At 39.7% G+C, this 17,043-nt stretch overlaps 1 protein-coding gene across 1 annotated transcript in view; it reads left to right on the top strand.

Moving 5' to 3' along the window:
* The first annotated feature begins 886 nt into the window (after nucleotides 1–886).
* Nucleotides 887–17,043, top strand: part of KIF13B (kinesin family member 13B) — a 195,586-nt gene continuing 179,429 nt past the window's right edge. Inside the window, exon 1 of the mRNA XM_080796223.1 lies at nucleotides 887–1,012. The gene's annotated coding sequence lies outside the window, so the exon portion shown is untranslated. The remainder of the gene's footprint in view (nucleotides 1,013–17,043) is intronic.

A 17,043-nucleotide genomic window follows, 5' to 3' on the forward strand; every position in this document is an offset into this window, starting at 1 on the left:
CTTGGGCGAATAACGAGCTAATTTTAGTGCAGCTTCATGTGTGCATTCATTCATTCATTCACGCAATAAATATTTACTGGGTCTCTACTACAGGCTAGGCTCCACATACCAGATATGGTTTAAAAAATACATGATAGGACGGCAAATAATGGCAACATAAATGCTATAACAAAGCGAAGATAATTAGAACTTCCATTTATTGAGCACTTTCGATGTGCCAGGGAGTTTTTAAGAACCTCACATGTATTAACTCATTTAAGTCTTGAAACAATCCTACGAAATAGGCGTAAAGTGTTTCCATTTTAATTATGAAAAGACAAGGCTTAAGTGGTCAAATCACTTGTCCGTAGTCACACCGCTGGAAAGTCCTGATGTGGGATTTGAATTGGTTCAGGAGCCCAGGGTCTTGACTGGGTAGTGGCTCAGAGGGCGGGGTCGTATATGAAGACTTCCAGAAGAGGTTAACTATTCCCTGGTCTCGAAGGATGATTTCGGCGAACAAGTCCTGGAGTGCAACCCAGGCCGAGGAAGCTGAGCCAGGGATCTTACTTTAAAGGTTGGCAGGAAATGAGTCTGAAGAGGTCGCTCTCAGGGTCCCCAATGCCATCTATTCAACTCTGTTTTCAGGTGCGGTATCAGCTTATCCACGGCTTAGGTTTCAGTACTAGCTCTGAGAGCAGAATGGTGTAGAAGCAGAGGGGTATTCACCCGTTCCAGACAGCGAAGCGCGCCTGATTTCTCCCGCCCGAGCCCCTCCGCCGCTGTCCTGCCCTCGACCACCTTCAAGGACTACAAGTCCCGTCATGCAGCGAGAAGACGCCGGGAGCCCGGCGACCTGCCCCGCCCCGCCCCGGCCCGCCCCTCCCTCCCGCAGCCCCCTCCCGCCCGGCCAGCCCCGAAGAGTTGCCCGGTGGCCGCGGCAGACGGAAGCCGAGGGAGAGCCTCGGCAGCAGCAGGATGGGGGACTCCAAAGTGAAAGTGGCCGTGCGGATCCGGCCCATGAACCGGAGAGGTGAGAGCCGAGCCCGCCCAGGGCCGCGACGGTGGAGGCGGCAGGTGCCTGGCGCGCCCTTCCCTCAGCCGCGGCCGCCGTGTGGGGTCCGTCGGACCCCGCCCCTGCAGTCCGAGTCTAGGCGAGAGAGCTGCCGGCGCGCCCCGAAACCTCGTTCCCCCTCGCCCGCGGATTCTGCGCGGGGACGCCCCTCCCCTCGCCCGCACCGAGTCCCGGGCGCTGCGGGCCCCACGTCCCGGTCCGCTGCCCCTTCCGCCGGCGCTCCCGCCCCGCCCCGCCCCGGCGCCCTTTCGCCCTCTTGCCTCCCCTGCCCTTGCGGGAGAGCGCTCTGGTCCCTCGCCCCCGGCTCGCTTCCTCCTTTCCCCCACCGCTGCCCCTTGCTCGTGCCCCGCTGCGTTCCCCGCTTTCTCCTTGCCAGCTGTCAGAGTGGCCCCCGCCCCTCGGGTCCTCACCCCACCAGCTCTGGCCGGGACAGCCAGGGACCCCGAGGCCCCACGTCTCTGGCCCAGTCACCCCAACCCTGCACTTTTGTGGTCCGTGGCTGGAAAAAATGGCAGGGAATTTGGTTTACTCCTGAGAAAGCACTCAAGTGCAAAAATTCCTCGTCTGCGGTTTTCACTTTACGTACGTTTAGGCTGGACGGTCATAAAGAATTGTGAAGACTTTGATTGAAGTTGGGTGAAAGAGATACCCTTCCACCCCCTGCTTTTTTTTTTGACTGTTGAGATAGTTTTGTTTTTGCTTGCAGTCATATTCGTCATCTCTCAACAATAAATAGTTTAAGTGCCAAGATTCTTGTGAAATTGTATCTTTCAGACATTCTCTCAATTCTGCAGGGAGGGTAGAGAAAGCAGATAAACCGAGTACATTTTAAATCAACTTTAGTTAGTCAAATGGAGTGAAGAGAACCCCCAACTCGAAGTACCAAGAGGAGGTGGGCTGGGCCTTGACTTTAATGCTTAAGTAGCAGCGTGACTGGGCAAGTAACTTTAAATGAGGTAATATATTTGAAAACACTTTCTATCCGAGGCTATGTTATTGAGACCACTTATCCCAGCAGATGACTTTTCAATTGATAAGACTTAACTAATCAGAATCTTGTATCAGAATCACTTCTAAGACGTTTTTGCAACTTACTGTTCATAATCAAATGTTGAATCTGTGTAGAAATTTTAAGTTTTTTTTCTGCTTTTCCTTTTCTTTGCTGTCTTTTGTATATATTGAGATACACAGATCAACCAGTTGGCAGTATGTTTTATTGGGTTGTCCTTTTGGAAGTTGGTTTATTTCTCTTCCGACTCATCTCTTCTGTTGGAGTTGGTGATTCCTCCTGTCCCTGCTAGGTCAGTTTAAGTCTGTTGTGTGATACAGAAGAGTTCCTCCCTCCTTCTCCCTAAATGAACTTAAACTAGTACATGTTTGGGGTCTTCAGTCTTTCCTTTGACAAAAATCAACTCTGAACGTTTTCAGAAGCTTCTGTTCTTAAGTGCTCAGGCATCTTTATTCAAATTTATTACCATCACAATGATTAAAAAATCAGGAAAAAGCAAGCCACATAACGTTGTTATCTGGGATTTGATTCTGAAAGCATAATATCAGCACATTCTTAAAATTGCCTTTTTCACAAAAAACTTGGAAATGTCAGTGCTAAAAAGATACAGCTAACCAGCCATCACAAAAGACCTATCTCAGATAATTAGAATCCTTCCCTGTTCCCCTCCCCCCATGAATTTCAGTTTTTGAGGGGAAGTACTATTGTTATAAATTGTCATTTAGTTAGATTGTAATAATTGGCAGGATCAGAGTTTCCAGGGACACACAGAATAATAAAAATTTTAGCTGTGGAATGGATGTTAGCTGTTCCTTTGGGTGAACTCATTTCAAAATTAAGGTTTGTACATGGATCCATTACTCTATTAATAGAAGTGCCTTATTGTGGTAAACTGTTTCCCCCTTCACTTAGTGCCGTCTCTTGCCTAGCGTTGTATTTCCTGAATGCATATGGACTTCCTTTTGCTGTGATTACTATGATAATTAAGGTTATTGGTTCTATTTCTATTTCATCATGAAGTTGTCATTTACATAAATCTAGACATAATGGAATATACTGTAGTGGAATTCTAAAGCTAGTGATTTTTTTCTTTTTTTTAAAGATTTCATTTTTAAGTAATCTCCATATCCAGCATGGGGTTTGAACTTACAACTCCAAGATCAAGAGTCGCATGCTCCGCTGACTGAGCCAGCCAGGCTCCCCTAAAGCCAGTGATTTTTAAACTGCTACCTGGCATTTGTTTAAAAAGACTAAAACAGAAATATATTTCCTTTCCAGTAATTTTGAAAAGAATCCTATTACTTTGACTGATAATTACTTCTGGGAAAATTTATTAAGTGTATTAAGTAAGTGTATTAAGTAAGTAGTAGTGTCTAATTATGACAAACAGTAAACTTTTAGTCATAATTATTTCTCTTTTAGCATATCAGTTCAGGATGCAACCTCAGAAATCACTCTTCACAAATAAGAATGAGAAGAGAATGGGTTACCAGGCTGATGAAGTTTTGCTGTATAGATTCTGATATTTGGAATCATATTGGCTTCTTTTTGAGGAAAACTGAAATTTGCAAGGAACTTCTAGCGTACCATTAAGTTCTTCATGTGATTCAGTATCTGTGCTAAGGTGTTAAGGGAGTTCGTTGGTTTATTATTTAACATTTATCATGGAAGTAAGAGTTTCAGTCTTTTTTGCTGAATTATGTGTGGGTTTGGGAAACATTGTTACTTCAACATTAAGCACTATGCCCTAGTTCGATAATAGCAAGAATTATAATGGCTAATGAATACGCTTTTGTCAGTAATATTTTTCTTGTTATATATTTTAACATTGCACTAGCAAAATAAAACATAAAAGGGAAAAAGTCTGCAACATCTTTCCATTTTAACAATTCACAGTCTCATTTTCTTTCTTTCTTTTTTTTTTTTTTTAATTTGTTTATTTGACAGACAGAGATCACAAGTAAGGAGAGAGGCAGGCAGAGAGAGAGGAAGGGAAGCAGGCTCCCTGCTGAGCAGAGAGCCCTATGCGGGGCTCGATCCCAGGACCCTGACATCATGACCTGAGCTGAAGGCAGAGGCTTTAACCCACTGAGCCACCCAGGCGCCCCCACAGTCTCATTTTCTTATTTTCATTCTAGTTTGTGTTCACATGCATATGTAATTTTACCTACTTTTAATATTACAACTTCTGTTTTTGCTGTTCTTCATCTGTAATATGTCCTTAAACAAGCTGAAGGAAAGCTGTAAACTTGATTTGTCAGGAGATCTTGAAGTTCTTGTTGCAGATATTGTTTGGTTTTTCATGTTATTTATCAGACTTGGACAACTCACCAGGTAACTCCGGTTGTGTTTTTCTATACACTGTAAGGAACACCCATTCATACATTATTAACCAGTTTAATTATTAAATGAACTGAAAGGTTTACAAGCATTATCGATGGTATTAACTAGATCAGTGACACTCTCCTGTTTAGGAATTTGATGTTTTATAACTTCAGATGGTTTTAAAAATATTTACTGGGACACCCAGGTGGCTCAGTTGATTAAGCTGCTGCCTTCGGTTCAGGTCACTATCCCAGGGTTCTGGGCTCGAGTCCCACATCGGGCTCCTTGCTTAGCGGGGAGCCTGCTTCTCTCGCTGCCTCTGCCTGCCACCCTGCCTGCTTGTGCTCTCTGTCTCTCTGACTCTCTCTGATAAATAAATAAATAAAATTTAAAAAAATAATAAAAAATAAAAAAATAAAAATAAAAATATTTACTATTTACTGAGTGCCTGCCAGATATCTAGCTTATGTTAGATATTACAGGATCTTGTTGCCTTTCTGCAAGGGACTTCCCATGGTTAAATATGTGTAAGATCAACTACCAAAATAAATACATTTACATCAAAAGTGTTTGGAAAATACCTTTCCTATCTACCTAGCCTAAGGTAGTGAAACCAAGAATTACATTAGGTATTTAGCTGGAGAGAAAAATAGTGAAATGGTTTATTTCAGTTGTTAGGGAACATGGATAATAAATATATTTCAACAGATATTTCTCAAGGGATTACTTTGCATTTTATAGTACTTGATGCAGTGAAAGGCACAAAGACAGAAAGAAGAAAGTACCGTCTGATAGAAGTCAGTGCTTAAGTAAATCATGGTCTAGAATCTCAGTGGAAAGATTGTTATGTAGATATTAAAAATGATGAAAATCAGCGTCTTTTACCAAGGAAGACAGTTTTCTCTGTTAGCAGAAAAAGCAGAATGGAAAACAGTATGTGCGACTGTATGGTTGAATCTGCTATTATGATTCTTACTGTGTAAAATGTCAACAGGAATGGGCAAGGGCTAGAAAGAAACATGAAAAAATGGGATTGCTTGTTCCTGTTGGGAGACTCTTATGTCCTGAAAATTCTCTCTTAGTGTTGACTGCTATTGTAGTGTTCAGCTTTTTAAAGTGTGCTTTATGGTTCATGCTCATGAGGAAATGGCTCTCCTATGAAAAGATAGGATTAAAAGGTAAACAAACACCTATCGCAGATTGTCAGGTGAGTGATCGGGAAATATAGAAATTCAGAGGAGTGAAAAATCCCTGGAAGCCTGGTGATCAGGGAAGTCTTCTCTGGGTAGGGAGAACCTTGGTTAGATGTGGAGGGAGGAAGCTTATGATCAGAACGAGTGCATGGTAGCAGGCGAGGGGAGAGTGTTGGGTCCTTGGGGAGGAAGTATGGTTTGAGAGCAAAGGCACAGAGACAGGAATGAACCAGGCAAGTTTAGGTGGCAGAGACAGGATAAGCCTGCCAGAAAGGAGGGTTCTGTGAGCTTGACTAGAAAAAGATGAGATTAGAAAGGTAGGGTGGAATTTAAGGGAGCCCTGAGTGCTAGCTAGGCCCAGAAGTCTGGGTTAGGGTGGATGATCCATGTGCTCTGTTTAGCTCTGTAGAACTTCGCATGGATCTCAGACACAGGCAGAAGGAGGAAGATTGCCTGGTCTTAGAGCAGGATCAAAAGCCTGGGTAGGTGCCTGATTCAGGGCATGGTTGGGTTACATTTAAGGGTGGTGAAAATGAAGCCATGTGCATAGGAAGAATTAGGCTGATCGAACTTAGTTAGATAAGCAGTCGGGACCCAGAAGGCAGGATGAAACTGAGGAAGTAGGAAGCTGAGAGAATACGTTGGCGGTCTGTGAAGACACAGGTGATCCTTAGGAAATGAAGGGGCTAGGTGGCAAGGAGATTCAAAAACAAGAAGGTGGTTTGGACCCTGAGGTCATTAGTGGTGTCAGAGAGATAACTGATATTGGAGTGGAGGATGGCTGTGGATGGAAATTTCTGACATACTTTCTAAAACAGAAGATCCTTGTTTTCTAGCATCTGCTTGATATGCTCACGGAGAATGAGACACACATCTATTACAACATGGTTTTGTTTCTACTGTGCACTCAATGACTGAAACTGAGATGTATCCATACAGGGCCAGAGGCTTTTGAAGAAGAGAGTACACATTTATATGATAAAACAAAAATTTGTCTGAGTTGGCTTTTACTTTTACCCCCTCACCTCCATAAAGCAGTGACTAATGTCTAACTTTTCCAGTCCTTAAGGTCCGAAGATGGAAAAAACCACCGACAAAACTATTCATTAAGCTGATGAATGGAGATGTTTATTGAGTGGAAATGGATTATTATTGATCTCTCAGCTTGCTGATCAGGTTCCCCTTGTGTTCAACAGAACACGTTAAAAAAAAAAAACTTGGCAAAGATGAGCAGTGTAATTTATGGGGAATTGTGTGACACTAACTGATCTCTGGGACACAAATCCATGACTTAATTGATACTGGGCTTGAGCTTTCAGGTGCTGTAGATGTCTTTAAAAGATGCTGTTAGCCTATTCAATATGTGTTGATTGAAGAAAAGAACAATAGATACTTCTTTCTGAGAGCTTTCTGTTTGTGATCGACAGAGTTGAATACTTTTTCTTCCTCAAACAAAATTTAGAAGGTAGTTTATGGAATTATCACTTAACAGAATCTCAGAGAGGGGTTAAGTAAACTTCCCCAGAATTATAAGACCCGCTGTGCCATTAAAGCCTGTGCTTTTACCGCTGATTTGGACATGATGATCTTTAAAGGGACCTTGTATTCTTGAGTTTACATAATTTTCAAAGGTGTACGGGATACATGAGAGGCAGAAGTCATGATCTTTGACCAAAGGAGCTCACTGTCTTGTTAGTAACAAGAGATGCACAATTACAAGAATATATGTACACAGTGATGCCAGTGCAGTGTGAATTAAAGAAATGGGAGTGAGACTTGAGAAGGGTAAGGACTATGCTGGAGACAGTGGGCAGGAAGGGAGACATGTCAGGTGGGGTACGAAACACAAGTTGTTGGAATTAATCTGTGTGTTTTTACCCTGCTCGTAAGCTAATAAGTTAGATAGTTACTGGTTCGTGGGTGCTGGTAGAAAACGTGGGACTTCTGGGTCAGAGGACTTACTCATGGCATGGCAAACAGTGAGAGTAGCTCCCCTTTCTTGCCAATCCACAAGGGTGTGGAGAGTCCAGATGGCTGCTGTTTAAGTAGTAGGTTTGTGTTACTTCTGAGGAACACTCAGCTTGGGGAATCCGCAGTTTTAAGTGGTAATAAGCAAACCTGCTCTTTGTCCTAGAGGAAGACCTTGTCCCACAAGGTTGCTGGCTACAAACACAGACCTGAAAGAGGGGCTGGGTAAAAAGCATCTATGGCCTAGCATTCTAGGCCATATATTGCTGTATACCCAGCAAGAATGTGTAAAGGCAGCGGGGAAGCAACTGAAATTTAGGAAATACAGGAAGACTGCAAAGCTTCAAAAAGAAATATAGGAGAAGCAGATTTTAAGGTGGAAGTGTAAGAAATGATGAGTTTTATTCTTAGACATTCAAGTATTTAGTCAGCCCTTATCACATGCTGTGTACTGCACCTACAAATATGAATACGATATGTATTCCTGGAAAAAACTCAACACATTTGTTGAGTTTTGGATGTCTGAAGTGTAGTTAAGTGGATGGATCCAGAATGCTGTTGCATATGAGTCAAAATCTAAGGAACTAGAGATGTGTGTAGAGTCACACATTTGGGAGTCATTACTGTAGGTAGTAGATAGAATACCAAATTAAAGTGTGTGTGAAGAAGGAGGTCACAGAGGTCAAGAAGAGAGACAGAGGGAAGCAGATAAAAGTAATACGGAAGCCCCGGGGACATCTGGGTGGCGCAGTCAGTTAAGAGGCTGGCTCTTGGTTTCAACTCAGGTTGTGATCTCAGGGTTGTGAGATCAAGCTTCATGGGGAATGGGTGCAGAGTCTGCTTGAGATTCTCTCTCTTTCTCCCTCTGCCTCTCCCGCTTGTTCTCTCTCTCTCAGATAAATAAACAAGTACTAAAAAAGAAAAAAGGTAATATGGATGCCCAGAGAGAAAATGTGTCAAAGAATGAATAGTTGGTAGTCAGATATCACAAGAATGGCGTGTAATAACTGTTCAGTGGGTTAGGCATAATGGCAGTCAGTGGTAATTTTCAGAATAATTTTGACTGAATGAATGAATTAGTGTTGGTATGTTAATAGTGGGCTGAGAAATAAGTGGGTTGCCAGTATGGTGGTAGTGAATATACAAGTTTCTTTCAAGAAAATCGGTTTAGAAGGGAAGGGTAGAGAGTGGTATCTGGAGTTGTACCTAGAAACGAACAGACCTTTTTAATGAGATGTTTGAGCCTCATTATAGACCAAGGCAATAGAGAGGGAATTTTTGAAATATGGGAAGAAGAGGATAATTATATAATGGCAAAGGCCTGGAGTGCGTAATTTTCTTGATGAGGTAGATTCTGAGGTTGTTATTTGAGAGTGAGAAGAATTGGTTTGGCTGGGATCTTTGAAGTAGTGATTGTTTGGAAATGTAATTGAAGAACTCTAACCATATTTTGTATCTATTGAGGGTAGTGGGATCATTCTTTCTAATTTTTTTGAGATAATAATTCATCAAAAGTGTACAATTCCATGGTTTTAGTGTATTTGCAGAGTTGTGCAACCATCACCATTATCCATTTGCAGAACATTTTCGTCATCCCATAGAGAGATTCTGTCCCCACTAGCATTCTGTCTACCTCTCTCCCCCAACACACACCCATCCCTCTTCTCTGCCTCTGGCAACCACTGCTCTACTTCTTGACTCTATGGATTTGCCTATCTGGGCATTTCATATAAATGGAATCAAGCGATATGTGGACTTTTGTATCTGACTTTCTTCACTTAGTATAATGTATTCAGGTTTTTGGCATGTTGTAGCATGAGTCAGTACTCATTTCTTTTTAAACTTGAGTAATATTACATGATTTGGATATACTGCATTTGTTTACTCGTTCATTAGTTGATGGGCATTTGGCTTGTTTCCACTTTTTGGCTGTTATGAATAATACTGCTGTGAACATTTGTGTATAACCTTTTGTGAACATTTGTGTATAACCTTTTGTGTGGGTGTATATTTTTATTTCTTTTGGGTGTATATATAAATAGAAGTGGAATTTCTGGGTCATATAAGTAACTCTAAATTTTGAGGAACTGCTAAATTGTTTCCCAACGTGACTGAATCATTTTATGTTCTCACCAACAATGTATGAAAGTTCCAATTTCTCCATGTCCTTGCCAACACTTGCTTTGTCTGTCTTTTTGAATATTGCTATCCTAGTGTGTGTGAAGTAGTATCTCACAGTAGTTTTGATTTTCATTTCTCCACTATCTAATGATGTTGAACATCTTTTCATGTGTTCATTGGCTATTTGTAGATCTTTGGAGAGATTTCTGTTCAAACTATCATTTTATTTTATTATTTATTTATTTACGTGTGTTAAAAAAAATATTTTATTTATTTGTCAGAGAGAGAGAGCAAGTGCACAAGCCGAGGGAGAAGCAGGGTTCCTGCCGAGCAGGGAGCCCAATGCAGGATTGGATCCCAGGACCCCAGGATCATGACCTGAGCCAAAGGCAGATGCTTAACCGACTGAGCCACCCAGGTGTCCCTATTTTAATTTTTTCAGTAGGCTCCAGGTTCAGTGTCAAGCCCAGTACATGACCCTGAGGTCCAGAACTGAGCTGAGAGGCGTCTGGGTGGCTCAGTTGGTGAAGTGGCTGACTGTTTTTTCAGTTCACGTCATGATCTCAGGTTCCTGGGATTGAGCCCCCATTGGGCTGGGTGCTCAGCTTAGCCGGGAGTCTACTTGAGGATTCTCTTTCTCTTTCCCTCTCCTTATTGCCCCTCCCCCTGCTTGCCATCTCTCTCTCTCAAGTAAATAAATATTTAAAAAAGGAAAAAAAAAAAAGACCTGAGCCGAGATCAAAGTTGGGCGCTCAACTGACTTAACCACCCAGGTGCCCCTCAAACTATCATTTTAAAATTTGGGTTATCTTTTTATTATTGAACTGGTAGAATTATTTATGTTTTTTGAATACCAAGTCCCTTATCAGAGAAATATTTTCTTGATTATTGTGAGTTGCCTTTTCATTCTGTTCTTGGTATCTTTTTGTTGTTGTTGTTGTTCTTGGTATCTTTTAAAGGACAAGAGTTTTTTTTGTTTGTTTTTGTTTTTAAGATTTTATTTTTAAGTAACCTCTACACCCAATGTGGGTGTCAGACGCACAACCCCGAGATCAGAAGTTACATGCTCCACCAACTGAGCCATCCAGATGCCCTTGCAGCACAAAAGTTTTTCATTTTGATATGGCCCAGTTTATCTTTTGTTGCTTGTGCATTTGAAGTCATATATAAGGAATCATGACCTAACTTAAGGCTATGTGGATTTATGCCTGAATTTTCTTCTAAGAGTTTTACAGTTTTAGACTTTGTATTTAGGTCTTCGATCCATTTGGAGTTAAGTTTTTAATGTGATGTGAGGTAGAGGTTCAATTTCATTCTGTTACATGTGAATATCCAGTGGTCCCAGCACCATTTGTTGAAATGACTGTACTTTTTCTCCATTGGGTTGTCTTGGCACTCTTGTCAAAAATCAATTGACTATTGATTTTGAGTGATTACAGTTAGCTTTTTAGGAATGTGATTGGGAGGTAAAGGGAGGTACATTTATATTTCTGAGTAGTATATTTGGTTTGAAAATTATTAGTGATTTTCTGGAGAATTAGAAAACAGTTATTAAATGGGCAACTCAACTTACTTTATTCACACCGAGAATGATGCATTTCCTCAGATGGAACATGAGTTATGCAAAGGGAGTGTCCCAAACCCTGCCCATCTTTCACTATGATGTCATTGAGGAACGAGCCATAGCTGATTTGTGTGTTGAAGGAAGACTTGTTTCAAATTATTGTTCACTTTTACAGGGTGACTAATTTGCTGGCTGAGTAAGCTGAATTGTCAGCTGTTAATATTTTAATATTCATCTTGAGGAGCTTGACCTAGAAAAGGATTGTGTTTGGGAAATAATATGGGATCTTTAATGTTAGCGGAGTAAATTTCTTTCTTTTTTTCTAAGGACTCATGGATACATCAAAGTATTCATGGTTCTAAGTACGATAGAGGTTCATTAGTCATGATATTAAACTTATAGGATTACTTAACTTTAAGATCACTCTGGTTTTTTATTGGTTTTCAGACATAGTACTAGTTAAATCCCAGTCTCATTATTATAGACTTCCCTAGGAATAAACTGTTGTCCATGTGTTATTTATTATAATAGTGGTAAGCCTTTAGTGCTATTTTTTTTTATTGTGGTAAAGTATATATAATATAAAATTTATCATCTTAAACCACTTTTTTTTTAAAGATTTTATTTATTTATTTGACACACAGAGAGAGATCACAAGTAGGCAGAGAGGCAGGCAGAGAGAGGGGGAAGCAGGCTCCCCGCTGAGCAGATAGCCTAATGCGGGGCTCTATCCCAGGACTCTGAGACCATGACCTGAGCTGAAGGCAGAGGCTTAATCCACTGAGCCACCCAGGCGCCCCCATCTTAAACCACTTTTAAGTGTACAGTTTAGTGGCGTTAACTTGTTATGGAACCAGCACCACTCTCCACATCTAGAATGTTTTAATCTTATAAAACTGAAACTCTGTAACCATGAAACTCCCCCATTGCCCTGTAAGCCCGGCCCCTGGCATCTACCATCTTACTTTCTATCTCAATGAATATGACTACTCTAGGTACCTCATATAAGTGGAATCATATAGTATTTGTCTAGCTGTCTCACTTGGCAAAATGTCAAGGCTCATCCACATTTTAGCAGAATTTCATTCCTTTTTAAGGTTGAATAATATTCCATTGAAGTATACCACATTTTGTTTTTCCGTTCATTCATCGATGGACACTTGGATTGTTGCCACTTTTTGGCTGTTGTGAATACTTCTATGAACTTGGATATATTTTAATGTTGATTTTGCAAATGCAGCTCATAGCAGCTAGGTCCTTATCTTTTTAAGTATTGTTCTAAACTAAGAGGAAGCTGTTTATCTTTTGGATTTTTGGTAGGTGTTTTAAAAATTTTTTTTTAGTTTTTTGGGATGCCTGGGTGGCTCAATTGGTTAAGCATCTGCCTTCGGCTCAGGTCATGGTCCTGAGGTCCTGGGATCAAGTCCTGTGTTGTGCTTCTTGCTTGGTGGGGAGCCTGCTTCTCCCTCTGTCTGCCGTTCCCCCTGCTTGTGCTTGCTCTCTCTCTCTCAGATAAATAAATAAATATAATCTAAAAAAGCTTTTTTTTAGTTTTTAAAATTTAGATTAAATTTAAGGCCTACATTTATTGCTATTATTTAATTACTGCTTGCTTTCTAAGCAGTGTGGAGCAAGAAGTTTTAAATGGAGAAAGTGTCATAATCAGAATCTTGTTGCAATGTAATTTTTTAATTAATTAATTAATTAATTTTAAAAGATTTTTTTATTTGACAGAGAGAGAGACAGTAAGAGAGGGAACACAAGCAGGGCGAGTGGGAAAGGGAGAAGCAGGCTTCCCGCCAAGCAGGGAGCCCGATGTCGGGTCAATCTCAGGACCCTGGGATCATGACGTGAGCTGAAAGCAGACGCTTAACCACTGAGCCACCCAGGTGCCCCTGTAATTTTTGTTTTTTAAAGAATTTATTTTTAAGTAATCTGTACGCTGAGCGTGGGGCTTGAACTCACAGTCCTGAGATTAAGAGTTGCATGCTCTACTGACGGAATGAGCCAGGTGCTCCTTTTGCAATATACTTGAATTCAACCAACTAGTAACATTTAATGGTACTCTAGCTATAGCATTTATATTAAATGTTTCTTGTATATCTGACCCTTAAACTTTCTTCAAATCTCACTGCATTTATTTGCTTGGGTGTGTGTGTCCTAGATGTACTACCCATATTCTAAACAATCTTGTTTTAATATCTGTCCATCAGTCAACAAAATCAGAATGGGAATTTTGTTTGATAAAATGGAGCTACTGAAATGAAGATAGTGTTTATATTTTAAAGGCCACCTTTCATGGGCGGCCTTTAATCTTTAGGACAAAATGAATTTCGGTTGAATATATTAGTTATTAGGTGATTCTGTGTATTATATAGGATATTCCCAGGATTGGTTCCTTTATCATGCCTTTTAATGCTTCCAAATTATTAGTTCTATCTAATGAGGTTATGAGACAGAGAAGGGAGGAGCTGTGAAGAGGATAGGGAAAAAGCATAGAAATATTGAAGGAAAATGTTTGGATCCCTTCTCAATTCAAGATAATTTGAAATGAAGACCGATCACTTAGTGAGAAAATATTTGATTTACAGTTTTTCAGGCATGCATTCTAATGTATACTTCTGCATACAGAACTGTATATGCAACTCCTTTGCTTAAACCAAACATTCTTGCAAGACACTAATAACTAACTTTGTGGTGGGTGGTGAGATGGTAGATTCTGAGTCACACAGTGCAATTTCCGGAGAGTCGATAATACATTTGTGTATAATACAGATTTGACTGTAAGGGGCCCCCAATACAATATGGTCAGAAACCATTAAGGAGTAGTATTAACAGAGTATGATGATTGCAAACTTTCTTGAGCTGTGGGCCTATAGACTTTAGTGCTAGTTGATCACAGTAGAACATGTGCTGCTTTGGGGTTAGTCTTCTACACTAGGTAAAACATAGCTCAATAGTTTTCCTTTCAGGTTTTTTTTTTTCCCCCTGAAAAATGTATTGGCTAAAAGAAAGACCGCTAAGTTTTTTGTACTTCTAGAATGTATCTTTGAGAAAAATTGTAGAAAAACCAATATAAGAAAAGTTGTGGCAGGTGCAGGGAGGGAAATTTTTAATTTTGCTTTTTGGTATTTGTCTCAGTTATGTAAGTTAAAATGAAAAAAAGAAATGACCTTTCCTGGCAGTGGAAATACTTTTGAGTTATAATGAATATGACATTGACATTTGGCCAGGGCTCTTTGGGAAATACAAAATAGCTCCAGTGTAGTACAGCTCCTTTCCTTAGAGCTTATCTTTTGGTAATGGAGATAAGGCAAACAGTTTCATACTTTGGGTCAGAAAAATATAAGAGTATAAAAATATGAGGGATGCCTGAGTGGCTCAATTAGTTGAGCATCCTACTCTTGCTTTTGGCTCAGGTCATGATGTCAGGGTCATGAGATCAAGCCTAACGTGGGGCTCTGTGCTCATCATGGAGTCTGCTTGAGATTGTCTTTTTACCTCTCTCCCTCTGCCCTCCCCCCACCCCCGCTCACACTCTCTCTCTCCCTAATAAATCTTAAAAAAAAAAGAATATGAAAACATAAATATGCCACAGCCTATACTTTTAAAAAAATAACTTTATTGAAAAAGAAAATAAAACAGCTTTATTGAGATACAATTCACATATCATACAATTCAGCCATTTCAGTGGTTTTTATCATGCTCACATAATTGTGCAGTTATCAGCAATCAATTTTAGTACATCTTCATACCCCAAAAGAAAACTATACCCATGTAACCACATGGCGACTATAGTTAGTGATACTGTATTGCATATTTGAAGGTTGCTAAGAGAGTAGATCTTTAAAGTTCTCATAATGGAAAAATTTTTTGTAATTATATATGGTGACAGATGTTAATTAGCCTTATGTGATAAGCATTTTGCAATATATACAAATAGGGAATCATGTTGTACACCCGAAACTCATAATGTTGTATGTCAGTTATACCTCAATTAAAAATAAACAAAACACCATACCCATTAGCAGTCACTCCCCAGCGGTAGGCAGTAGCTCGTCTATTTTCTGTCTCTCTTTGCATATTCTGGACATTTCAAATGAATAGAATCATATAGCGTAGTATTTTGTAACTGGCTTCTTTGACTTCACACAAGCTTTGTTCATGTTGTAGTATGTATCAGTACCTTATTCCTTTAAATTGAGAAATAATGTTCCATTTTATGGATGTACTAAATTTATCCATTCATTAGTTGATAGACATTTATCCATTCATTAGTTGATAGACATTTGGATTGTTCCATTTTTTGGCTGTTATGAATAGCCTAATACTAGCATTATAAACATTTATGTACAAACTTTTATGTGGGTCTAGTTTATCACTTCTAATAATATATATAATATAATATAATACAATACAATACAATACAATACATCTCTTAGATAATATATACCTAGGAGTGGAATTGACAGGTCATATGCCAGCTCTCTGTTTAACCTTTTGAGGAACTGCTAGACTGTTTTGCAAAGTAACTACACCATTTACATTCCCATCAATAATGTATGAAGGTTCCAATCTCTCCAAATCCTCCCTAACACTTGTTATTATCTGTCTTTTTGACAGTAGTTATGCCTGTGAGTGTGAAGTGGTATTTTACTGTATTTCTAATTTACATTTCCTGATGTGTAATGATTTTGAGCATCTCTTTGCTTACTGGCCATTTTTGTATCTTTTTTTTGGAAAGATGTCTACTCAGATCCATTGCCCATTTAAAAATTGGATTGTCTTTTTATTATTGAGTTGTGAGAATTCTTGATGTTTTCTGATACAAGTCCCTTATTAGATATATAATTTACAAATTATTTACAGATTTCTTTGATTCTGTGGGTTGTCATTTTCCTCTCTTGACAGTGTCCTTTGAAGTACAAAAGTTTTTCGTTTTGATGCTGTCCAATTTTCTATTTTTTATTGTTTTTTTTTAAGATTTTTATTTATTTATTTGACACAGAGAGAGAGATCACAAGTAGGCAGAGAGGCAGAGAGAGAGGGGGAAGCAGGCTCTCTGCTGAGCAAAGAGCCTGATGTGGGGCTCGATCCCAGGACCCTGAGATCATGACCCGAGCCAAAGGCGGAGGCTTAACCCACTGAGCCACCTAGGTGCCCTTATTTTTTTTATTGTTGCTTGAGCTTTTAGTGTCTGAGAAATCATTACCTAAGCCAACATCATGTGAGTTTACCCTTATGTGTTCTAAGAGTTTTATGGTTTTAGCTCTTACACATTTATGTCTGTGATCTTTTGGAATTAATTTTATGTATGGTGTTCATTTTCTTTGCATGTGGATATCCACTTGTCCCACCACCATTTTCTGAAAAGACTGTAATTTTCCCACTGGATTGTCTTGTCAAAATCTTTGGCCATAAATGTGACAGTATCTTTCAGGACTGTCTGTGTCCTATATGCCTGTCCTTCTGTCCTTAGAGTAGTATAGCACCATCTTGAATATGTAGCTTTGTGGTTAAGTTTGACATTGGTGAGTGTGGTCTTTCTACTTTGTTCTCTTTTAAGAATATTTGGCAGTTCTGGGTCTCATGCATTTCCATACAGATTTAGGATCAGCTTGGTTAAAAAAAAAAAGAAAAGGTTACCATGAGATTTTGATAGGGATTACCTTGAATCTTGTAGACCAATTTGGATGTATTGCCATCTTAATAGTATTAAGTCTTTCAGTTCATGAATGTAAAATAACTTTCCATTTATTTAAATGTTGAATTTCTTTCAACAGTGTTTTGGAATTTTCATTGTACAAAT

The sequence above is a fragment of the Martes martes genome (genome assembly GCF_963455335.1).
Source record: "Martes martes genome assembly, chromosome: 2".
NCBI classification, from domain to species: domain Eukaryota; kingdom Metazoa; phylum Chordata; class Mammalia; order Carnivora; family Mustelidae; genus Martes; species Martes martes.